Source organism: Amphiura filiformis, chromosome 5, assembly GCF_039555335.1.
Source record: "Amphiura filiformis chromosome 5, Afil_fr2py, whole genome shotgun sequence".
Taxonomy (NCBI): Eukaryota; Metazoa; Echinodermata; class Ophiuroidea; order Amphilepidida; family Amphiuridae; genus Amphiura; species Amphiura filiformis.
Genome location: NC_092632.1, coordinates 68,992,807 through 69,004,155, shown reverse-complemented (window position 1 = coordinate 69,004,155; position 11,349 = coordinate 68,992,807).

Below are 11,349 nucleotides of genomic sequence, written 5' to 3'. Positions count from 1 at the left end.
TTCTGAGATTCAAGGGTGAAAAATATATATGAGTGTCTTTCATTTTTTATTCAATCGGAGATTAAAACCACATCCGCTTTTATTCGGCATAAAGTCACGTCCCGCAAGCTTTAATATCATCCTATGCTATCATGTAGGCATATATCGAGCCTATTAAAATACGCTTAAAATATATTCATCATCAATATAAAATTCTGCACATAGCCTAAATATGATTTATATGCAGGGAACACATTTTATGCAGGGAATGCATTTTTAAGCCGTAATGGATCTTTTAAAATGAGTTTGGTCAATTTTGTTCAAATCTGATTTTTTTTTTTGGCATATCTCATATCTGCAATGTTTTTTCATACAACCATTTTTTTAGTGTGAGGGGCAAAGTCATATCTTCCCCATTTGTCTTTTTTTGTCCAATTTTTAGTAATTTTAATGACACTTTACTCTTTGCCGTCCCCGTGTTCATCCCTCAAAAATTCGGGGGGGGGGGGGGGGCAGTTTCCCCCTGGCTATATAATACGCCACGCGGCCCGCGGCTACGACAGTAAGTGAGTTTTCTTTCATTTTGCATCATTAGTTTGTTTTAAAATTACCAGAACATTTGTTTTAATAATATTTTATAATATTTGTCAAATAATAATAAAATTAAAATTTGACCGAAATCGTATTTTCACTAAATAATGTTAATTAAAACACGAGATAAGGCAAGACACGCCGAAACCAAACTAGTTGAGAGCAATAATCATGTGTGGAGATGTTAAATGAGGGTGTCAAATTCAATATTTTTTTTGCGAGGAGCCCCGCCGCATGGAAAGATTACTTTACCATCATATCAACGCATTCAAGTTTGATGTGGTAACGAAAAAGTTCAGTGATGGTCGGACGGTTAACGGTTGGTTGGTGCGTAAAAAGAGGTGTTTGGTGGGGTGTGCAGTGCGTGCTTATTATAACATATAGGCCTATATAATTATATTTTCTCAACAAGTATCATTGCATTTCCAAATCAAACAAACTTGAATGAAGATAAATCCGGGGATAAAGAAGATCAAAAAGATCGATCATTGACCGATTCAGTTTGATACCATTGCATTTGAAATTTCAAGACTCTTGAAACTGACAAGAACAATGATTTTTATATTAATTTTTTATGTTAATTTCCCGGGTTAATTTAATGTGTATAATTTATTTTTAAGTATGAGCGATCACTAATGATAGGTGATTAGTGGGGAGCATGCGCTTGCATCATCCTACTACATACAAAAGTCGTTTCCAAGAAGTTTGTTTTGTGCTATCTACCGAAGATCGCGCGCACTCACCTCAGTGGGATAAAAATGCCCAGAGTAAATAATTGCGACCGGTCAATGAAATGATGACGTTTTGTAGTGGCCCATGTGTAGTGGTCAGCGGAGTTCACACCATGAATTACCACTAACGAAAGGTCTGATTGTTTACCTAAATCGTAATCCACAATGCAAAGTTTACAAAGCCCCTTGTAATGGTTCGCTGCACCACATTTCCTACAATCGCCGTGTCATGCCAGCCAACAGGCTACTTCAATGCCCTACCCCCTGTGGTAATTTCTCTGTACACTTGCTGTGCTTTCTTCCACACTTGTTTGCATGTGATGATGTGGGAGTGATATTGGTATTTGTTGCATTTTGTGCAGGTTTATTAGATGAATATTGGAGCTTTAACCAATGTATTGTTGAGCTGACTGTGTTGTCCATTTTGCAACGGATTGTGGATTGTGAAAAACTACAAGAACTAAGGCATTGCACTGCACTGCACTGCACTGCATTTGCATGTAGTGTAGGAGATCAGAATGGACGGGTAGAGAAAACATTGTCTTTAGGATAATTAATATTAACCAGCAATTAATAAGGAAATATCTGGAGAAGAGAGCCCTGGGAGATAATCGTTCTGTTTACCCCACAAAAATATATTATCATAATCAAGCCATTTATCTCAAGTGTTTGTCCACCGTTTATCGGCACCTTCATCCCCTCTTCTATTATTATTCAGGTATCATTTTGATCAAACCATAAAAGGTACTCCATTAATATCACCAATTCTGAGATTTTATCTCCCCTCCTTATTGTGAAGGGATCAAAATGTATAATCCCACAATTATCTTAATTGGGATTATAAAACTAACGTTGGTGGCCGCAATTAGGCCCTGGGATCTTTACCCTATCGTGATTGGCTACAAGTTGATCAGGAGATGGCCTGACACACCCTGGTCTGAAAAATCAGGGGAGATCCGAGTGTCTTTGATTTGTGACCACCATCGGGAGAGGACCTGTCTTCAACCTTACTCTCCACCATCTAATCAGACTTTTCATTTCGTTTGCCATCAAGAACTTATATTATTCAGCCATCTATACAACAGCCTAAATAAATATATATTTAACCAAAGGTTATTGGTTTCATACTTGTGTATTTTCGTTCGTCGTACTCGCTCCTAAAGAACCTGCCCGTTACTCGCTCACCATCTCTCTCATCAAGCGGTAACAACTGGTGCCGTGACCAGGATGTCTTCGGTATAAACTGTCGACAAGGAGCTTTAATAGTGTGCCAGCCATTTGTTCCACGAAATGCAGCATATCTTCAGCAGAAGAACAAGGTAGGCAATGAATTATACCGTAGTATCATGATGGTTTCATCCCACCCCGATCGGATAGAGAACACTACAGAATTTTATTCCTTGTACCTGTAAGATTTTTAGCAATATGCATGTAATAGGTTCTATTCTCTTCTTGATAGCATAATGTATAATTGCGACTGGTTTATTGTACGACTATGTCAAGTATGTGTCCTGAGATAAATGTACATACATTATGTGATTAATTGAATTGATAGTCTTAATTGGTCTATAGTTTTGACTAAATTTTCAATATGACCGATTTATACTACGATCTCATGTTTGGACGACTTCCAGATTCACAGTCAAGACTCGATGAATTCAATGAAAATGTACCACCCTTTTGGGGTAGAGACGGGGATGTAATTACAGATTGGTTTCAGAGATATGAAGATTCAGTACGAAAATTGTTTCCTGAGTATGACGCAGATCCTCAAGGCCGGGCGCAAGCCATGTTAATAAGACGCCTTCGAGGTACAGCGGCCATGATATACCATTACTTACCTGATCACATTCAGGACAATTATGAAATGATTAAATATCAGTTGATTCGAGCTTTTCCCCATCAGCCTGAAGTTTTCTCAAATTTCAGAGACTCATTGACGGCTAGGCCTAAGCGACCTGATCAGACTATGACAATGTACATAACACAACTTCGACCCTTGGTAGATATGGCATATCCATCGTATAATATATTCCAAAGAAATGACGAAATTCTCAGGCGCTTCCTGGCCGATAGTGTTATTAGGGGTAAGGCGGCAGAGTTAGACATGGCATCTGTTTATGACGCGCTTGATTTGATACATTTCACATCTGACTCAGATTTCCATCCAGATTCAAATTTATTTTCTCCCTCGCCTCCTCTTACGCCTGAACCGGCTGTAGAGAAACAGGAGGAAGAATTAACTGAACAACTATTAAGGAATTCAATTAACGAAACTCAAGATTTATCCTCGGACGGGTCCAGAGATTTTGTCAAGCAACAAACACGTAATCATGGTCCTTGTTCTACACACACAACTTTAACTGTAGGGACAAACTCAACCTCTGCTGTAAAGAAGACAAAGAAGAAAACACCTTCACAAATGAGAAGGGACCAAGCAAGGCTTGCAAAATGGAGAGCGGAAAAGACACGGGCCACTGATTCGCTATCTCCAATAAATTAGTTTCCAGTCAATTCATTTTACACTAAATTATGTAAAATAAGTGGGAATATGACAACAATTTACCGATTCAAAATGACCAATCAACTTTTTTTCATATACGCGTTTCTTCACATCATTGTTGATTGACATGAAAACTTCACCTAGTATCGCTAGCTTTTTGTCATCAATCATCACTTTCTACCCCTTTCACTTTCTAACATGCATAATTATTACACCAAAGTTCATCACAATCATCTTGACAGTGTTTCCCTTTGGAAAAATATTTGACGTTACATATAGGCCTACATGTAGGTCTACATAAATTCACCCTTTTACAAACGGTAGTGACCCCTTAGATCACATGATTAACAAAGAGAACATTTGGAAAGACGAGTATATGATTCACACCGAGCTTAAAACCAATTCTGATTTGATTCAATATGGATTCACCCAATTTTGAAAATGTACTCAGATATGGATAAAACCAATTCTGATTTGATTCAATATGGATTCGCCCAATTTTGAAAATATACTCAGATATGGATACAACCAATTCTGACTTAATTCAATATGGATTCGCCCAATTTTGAAAATATACTCAGATATGGATACAACCAATTCTGACTTAATTCAATATGGATTCGCCCAATTTTGAAAATATACTCAGATATGGATACAACCAATTCTAGCTTGATTCAATATGGATTCAGCCAATTCTGAATTTATACTCGAATATGGATTCAACCAATGACTTGATTCGGTTATGGATAAAACCAATTCTGAATTAATTCGGAGATGGATATAACCAATTCTGAATTAACTCGGAGATGGATAAAACAAATCTGGACACATTTAACGGTCTGAATTATAACTGGAATCCGCATATATATATACAGTATATATGAACTTGCCTGGTCCAATGCATTCTCGCCATTTTTTTTACACTACTATTCTCTTATTACTTTAATTCCATATGGTTCAATGTCTATGATGATGTATTTGTGACTTTTATTATTCAGCATTTCTCTGTCTCCTTTATCTATCATTTCAGACTAACTTTCTCCCTTTCTTGTGATTTGACTAAGCGACGATTTTCAATTCAAGACACACTTTCCATTGTATTCAAATTTATCGAGATGTAAAAATGACAATAATTATGATGTCAATTACAAAAAAACACAAAACAAAAAAAAAACCTATCTTTCATATCCCTCTCCGTCACACCTTGTTCATGAACTTCCATAATTATTCAGGAATGCATGCAGGCAGTGTTTGCATGGGCCCGAAAACGGATAAATTTATCATTGTTAAATCTAGAAATTTTAGATGCAAGCCTAAAACATAGTGTACACATTTCGTGTTTCTGTTGTTGTTTTCGGTTAAGGAATTTGTTATATGATTTTGATTAGTTAGATTAGTTATATATATATTAGTTATTATATTTATCCTGTTTACGATGTATTGATCTAAACATTATGTTATTATCCTGACTTCATTTACTCCTTTCAGAATTAAGGTACTTTCTTTCAACATAAACTTAATCAGGAAAATGATTATATGTTACGTCGTACTATCAGATCTAGTTGCGACATAGGCATATAAATGTGATTTCTGTCTTTATTATTGAGTAACAGCATTGACTAGCCGGCAAACTTATGTTGGGACTCAATATGTACCTAGGGAAATGGTCTCAGATATGTACACATCACAACAAACGAGCCGAATGTTATTACTTAACGAGTACATCCGTCCCTTTTAAAGGCACTTTGGTTGTCTAAATGTAGTATCCTAGGACTCTCTGAATAATTGAGATGTATGATACATGTAACTTTAAGAACATTATATTAAATTAATAGTCAGAAATCTAGCTATTGCTTACCACTTTCAACCTTTAAACTTTATAATATATCTAATGCTATCAATTTCTCCAATTACTGAAAAGAGAAGTACTCATACTGCATAATCACTCTTGTGACAACAAAAGTGCCAACATCTCTTCTACTCAATAATTTTCAATGATTTAAGTTCCAAAAGAGTTTTCCTAAACACCTCATTTGACTTTTAAATTGCCTTGAGTTTTATTTATCATATTATTGTTGTGGCAATTTGGGTATTTGTATGGTACCCTATATGGTTGGTTTACATTAGCAGTTTTACTGTCAGTTTTATTTAAAGGCCTTATTATGTATGTACATGTATTTTAATATAGGTTATAGTGTTATATCTTTAAGGATTGGTAATACTAATATTATTATTCGCAATGTTGTTACTTTTGCAGTGTTTTCTATCCATCGTAAATCAATTTTAGTCATACTTTCAATTTACTGTTCATAGATTATGAACTTTAATTTATCACAAGTTTCTTTTGTGATTATTACCTCCAATAATGACCAATTATATGTATATACGAAACCATCATGATATAAGTCGTTTCATTGCCTATACCTTACGAACTTCATCATGTATCTGTTTTTCACTAAGCAGACCGCATTAACTTTGATCGCTACTGACATTATTTTTCGCAGTTACTATTTATAATAGCACATTCCTGTTTTCATCACATATGGCTATGTTTGATCATTGAACTTGAGTGTCAACGACTGACTTAAATTTTTACTCCACATGTTTTGTGGATATCTATAGATGGTGCTGACAATTTTCTCCAAGTTCATTTCTTTTATGATGGTCACCAACAATCAACGAAACAACTACAGCATATTTCAACTTTTGCACAACATGGCTGTCCTCTTAATTATCAGAACAATAATTATTAGTGATATTTCTTTACTATCACCTATCACTGTGTCTAAAGAGTTTTCTTCAGACAGTCCTGCATGTGGTCGAACTATTTTGGCCAAATAGGCGTAGTGACAATTGGTCTACTTCTGGATATTAACATTATATTGTGCACCCAAGCACAATAATTGCTACAAACTTGAGTGGTCACATCATTTCACTTCTTCAAGGAAGAAAACAACAATATCATGATCATAGCCTACCACTATTAATGGCAGTCACAAAAGACTTCATAATTTACTTCACTTGCTGCTTTTATGGTTAGCTATTGCATATTTTATATATATATAAAGAGAGAACATTTATTACATTCTACATACTATATGACTCTGCATACCAAGACTTTCAGTATGACTTCAATTTGTTAAGGACTTGAGAGCCTTCATCATCTTCAAGAAACTTTCAGTGATATGAACACGCCATGCTACTCTGCAGCAACAGTTTCCCTTATTGCAACTACGTTCAGCACCATCTATTTTCTCGCGGAATGTGCAACCCTCTAAACATTGCGATCACGCCCCCTTTCAAACATTACGAACCAGAACTTGCAGGAACGAACTTACGACATCGGTTTCAGAACATCAAGGATGCACTGTGAACTTTTGTTTTAAATGGACACTCAATATGACTATTTTGACTTTATGATATTTCACATTGCCACTTTTGCTTACTTTTGTATTTCATATTTGACATACTTTCATGTTTTATCTATGTTCATATTTGCTTGACATAATGCTTTTGCTTTTTTTGTTTTTCCATATATTACATGTACTTATACTATTATTCTACTGTGATGTTTTGGGTTTCAACTTACACCAATATTACTACTTTTATGCTCTTGTTATTTCAATCACTTTTTACTAACCGATCGGCCAATTAGCCATACCAAATTTTACATTTTTATTATATTTTGACACAAGTCATTTGATCCCTTCACTTCATTTTATTATGTTTACGTCCTATTCAGTATTTCCCAGGTTCTCTGATCTATATATCAATTATTTTCTCTGCTGCTCCATACATGGTCTCTTACACGAAATCACCCTCCTTTATTATATATATTTTCTACTTAGCATCTTCTATGCAGGTCTCCGTCGGTGCGCAACGACGGTACCGCCTTCATTTAAGAAAGATCCGGAGGATCTTTACGTGGAGGGGGAATAATGTAGGAGATCAGAATGGACGGGTAGAGAAAACATTGTCTTTAGGATAATTAATATTAACCAGCAATTAATAAGGAAATATCTGGAGAAGAGAGCCCTGGGAGATAATCGTTCTGTTTACCCCACAAAAATATATTATCATAATCAAGCCATTTATCTCAAGTGTTTGTCCACCGTTTATCGGCACCTTCATCCCCTCTTCTATTATTATTCAGGTATCATTTTGATCAAACCATAAAAGGTACTCCATTAATATCACCAATTCTGAGATTTTATCTCCCCTCCTTATTGTGAAGGGATCAAAATGTATAATCCCACAATTATCTTAATTGGGATTATAAAACTAACGTTGGTGGCCGCAATTAGGCCCTGGGATCTTTACCCTATCGTGATTGGCTACAAGTTGATCAGGAGATGGCCTGACACACCCTGGTCTGAAAAATCAGGGAGATCCGAGTGTCTTTGATTTGTGACCACCATCGGGAGAGGACCTGTCTTCAACCTTACTCTCCACCATCTAATCAGACTTTTCATTTCGTTTGCCATCAAGAACTTATATTATTCAGCCATCTATACAACAGCCTAAATAAATATATATTTAACCAAAGGTTATTGGTTTCATACTTGTGTATTTTCGTTCGTCGTACTCGCTCCTAAAGAACCTGCCCGTTACTCGCTCACCATCTCTCTCATCAAGCGGTAACAGTAGTACAATAAGTGTCTTTTTGCAACTTGGATAGGACCACGATAGATGATGTTTTTGAATAGGTAAGTTAACGGTTTACATCAAGTTTACGTCCCTGCGTCGACTATGCTATATATTACATGGTTGCACATAAAATTGGATGCTTTACGCCCATTATTTATTGGTCTCGCTATGAGTTGTAAAATATTGGACGAGACGTACTCATAGCTCGACCAAAACCTAGTCTCACTTCCCTGGCTCAACCGATCCAATTTTATATCAAAATCAGATTCCGAGGGGTGTAAAATTGTCACCGTTACGAGATATCCAAGGTCAAAGTTTATACAGGGATCAAAATTAAAAACGTGTCCAATTTTGTGCAAACCTATTATGTCAAATTCCCGGGTCAATTATTCCTCTCGTCATATGGATCAGAAAAAAACATATATATCTGCGAAATATACGTTGTGGACGGGTTACTTATATGAGCAAAAAGGTCAAAGGTTAAATAGAGAACTCCAGAGGATAAATAGAATAATTCTTAATTTTTGATGAAAATGGTCTCAAATGGTTCTTGAATTCTGTATACAGCAACTTTAATAAAGAATAGTTTAAACCACCTAGAGCGACTTGTTGCCTAGGTAACACATCAATACTATTATATATAGGTCATTGTGCCGGCTAATTAATTATTAAGTACCACTAATGATGTTGACTTAAACTGGTACTTCCAATGGTTACCCAGGTAACAAGACTTAACAGTTGGTAATAACTAGATTGACATAACCATGATAACAGTGCCAACAATAAATTATTTGAGACCATTTTCATCAAAATTGGAGGATTTTATCTCTTTTAGCCCCTGTGGCTCTTCAAAATGTAACTTGCCTTTTGGCTTATCTCCGAAACGATAATTCGGAGATGGGTCAAACTATACATTTTCTGAGCTAGCTTTCATATGAGATCCAAATCATTACACTGCGAGGCTGCGATAAAGTAACATACCTTGACCTACGAACTGATTGACCGCCCCTCGTATGCTTGTACCTCTAAAACGGTTGGGGTTAGCTCCAGGAACATCCGAGTTTTTTGTTGATGTTGGGTGGTTTTTTTTTGGGGGGTAAAACAGGGGCGGCAAGAAGTAGGGGCGGCAAAAAGAATGATTAAAGAAAAAAGGGCGGAAAAATTATGTAAAAGGTCGTTTTTATTATCATTATTTTTTTGTTTGCTCTTCACTTTTTCAAACCATCGAAACAAATTTGGGTCAACCTTTTGATGAAGGGGTGGCCAAATATACCTTTTCTGCAGCCCCACCCCCGGTAGGAGCGGCCACAGTACGCCACTTTTATAGGAACACTAATGTGTTGGATAACTCATTATGGCCTGCTTTACATGCATGATCAGTTCGAATATGGGCAGTGGTGACACCAGGAATTTTTTCGGGGGAAGGGGTGGGGGCAGGGCAAAGTGAATTTCGGGGGAATCGACAAATTTTGCGCAAAATTATTTACGTAATTTTAGGTGTTTTTCCTTTCCCATTTTCTCTTTCATTTTGTCAGAGGGGCACTTTTCTCTTTCATTTTTTGTCCGCCCCCCTTCCCAGTTCCCCCTTGCTGGCTATACGCTACTGAGTAACAAAAACTGCCTTAAAAAGGACACTAGGCCTATAGTTTCTGAAATCAGAATGAAAATTAATTGGTTTTTTTATGCAGTGGCGGTACTATATCTCCCTCCTCCAGTTTTCCCACACACACTTTTAAGGCCCTGGTCCTGTCAGCCGTAAAAAACCCAAAATTACGAAAAGTTAAACTTGTGGCAATTTTACGCAATAAAAATAAATTTGCCGCAACAACTGATAGAGACTCGATGACTCTATGAAAAAGAAATGTAGGCCTATTTTTTTTTTTTTTGCGGGACAGAAATGAAAAATGGAATCCAAACTTTTCAACAAATATTTGAAAATGGGCAAATCCCGCGGGTTTTCGCGGTGTGCGAAGACGTCAGTCACCTGGGGATCGCGGAATGCTATGGAATGTAACGTATGACCGTGCGCCCAGTTGAAAAAGCGCCCCTCAATAATAATGTAATGCCACTAAATGCGCTGTTATGCATTGGTCATTTGAACAAGCAGGCATCTGCAAACTGGTAGCAGTTTACTCGTGGTTTCTGTTTGGAATATTAAACATCGATGACGAATGATAATAAATATGGATAAGAGCTGATAGGCTTTCATACTGGGACTTCAAATGCTCACACACGATGTCAAAGTGAATCTTAAAAGTTCAAGTTGCTCTTGACGCGGTCATCTGAGGTTTAAATTCGGCCAACTGAGTAATAGTCCGTTGTTGCCACTCCCGGTTGCCACTTTTTGAGGGCCATGTTAAACAACGATATTTGATTGCTACCGTGTAAACCTACTGGGACTCCACTTCAAAGTGCTCAAAAACGGAAAGTCACTTTGCACTTCATATTCACGCAGAATACGGATCTTTTATGCGCAAACTCAAACCATGCACGTATCAGAGCAAGACTATCCAATGCCCGATGCGATTTCACAAATTGTCATCACAAGTGTTACTTTTTAAATGCTTCAACTACGGAAACGGAAAATACACAAGACACTTCCTATATTGCATCGAGAACTAGGCGAGAATAAATATTTACAGCTTCCGTAAAGATAAGAGAATCAAGCTCGTACATCAACCGTGAGAGATTTTTAGGCCGCAGGTCTCTCTCTCTACGTGATCTCATACCATCTGCCATAACCTTGAGATGTGGTTGCGATACGTTATTTTGTCCTGAGGATGCACTTGGAGTAAGTGTCGACTGTGTCCGCTTCGGTATGTTATTGTCCTTGCTGTAAGTTACGTTCACGGCCAATGGTACTCCTAAACATTCAGCGTTGCTTGACTTATACTCAAG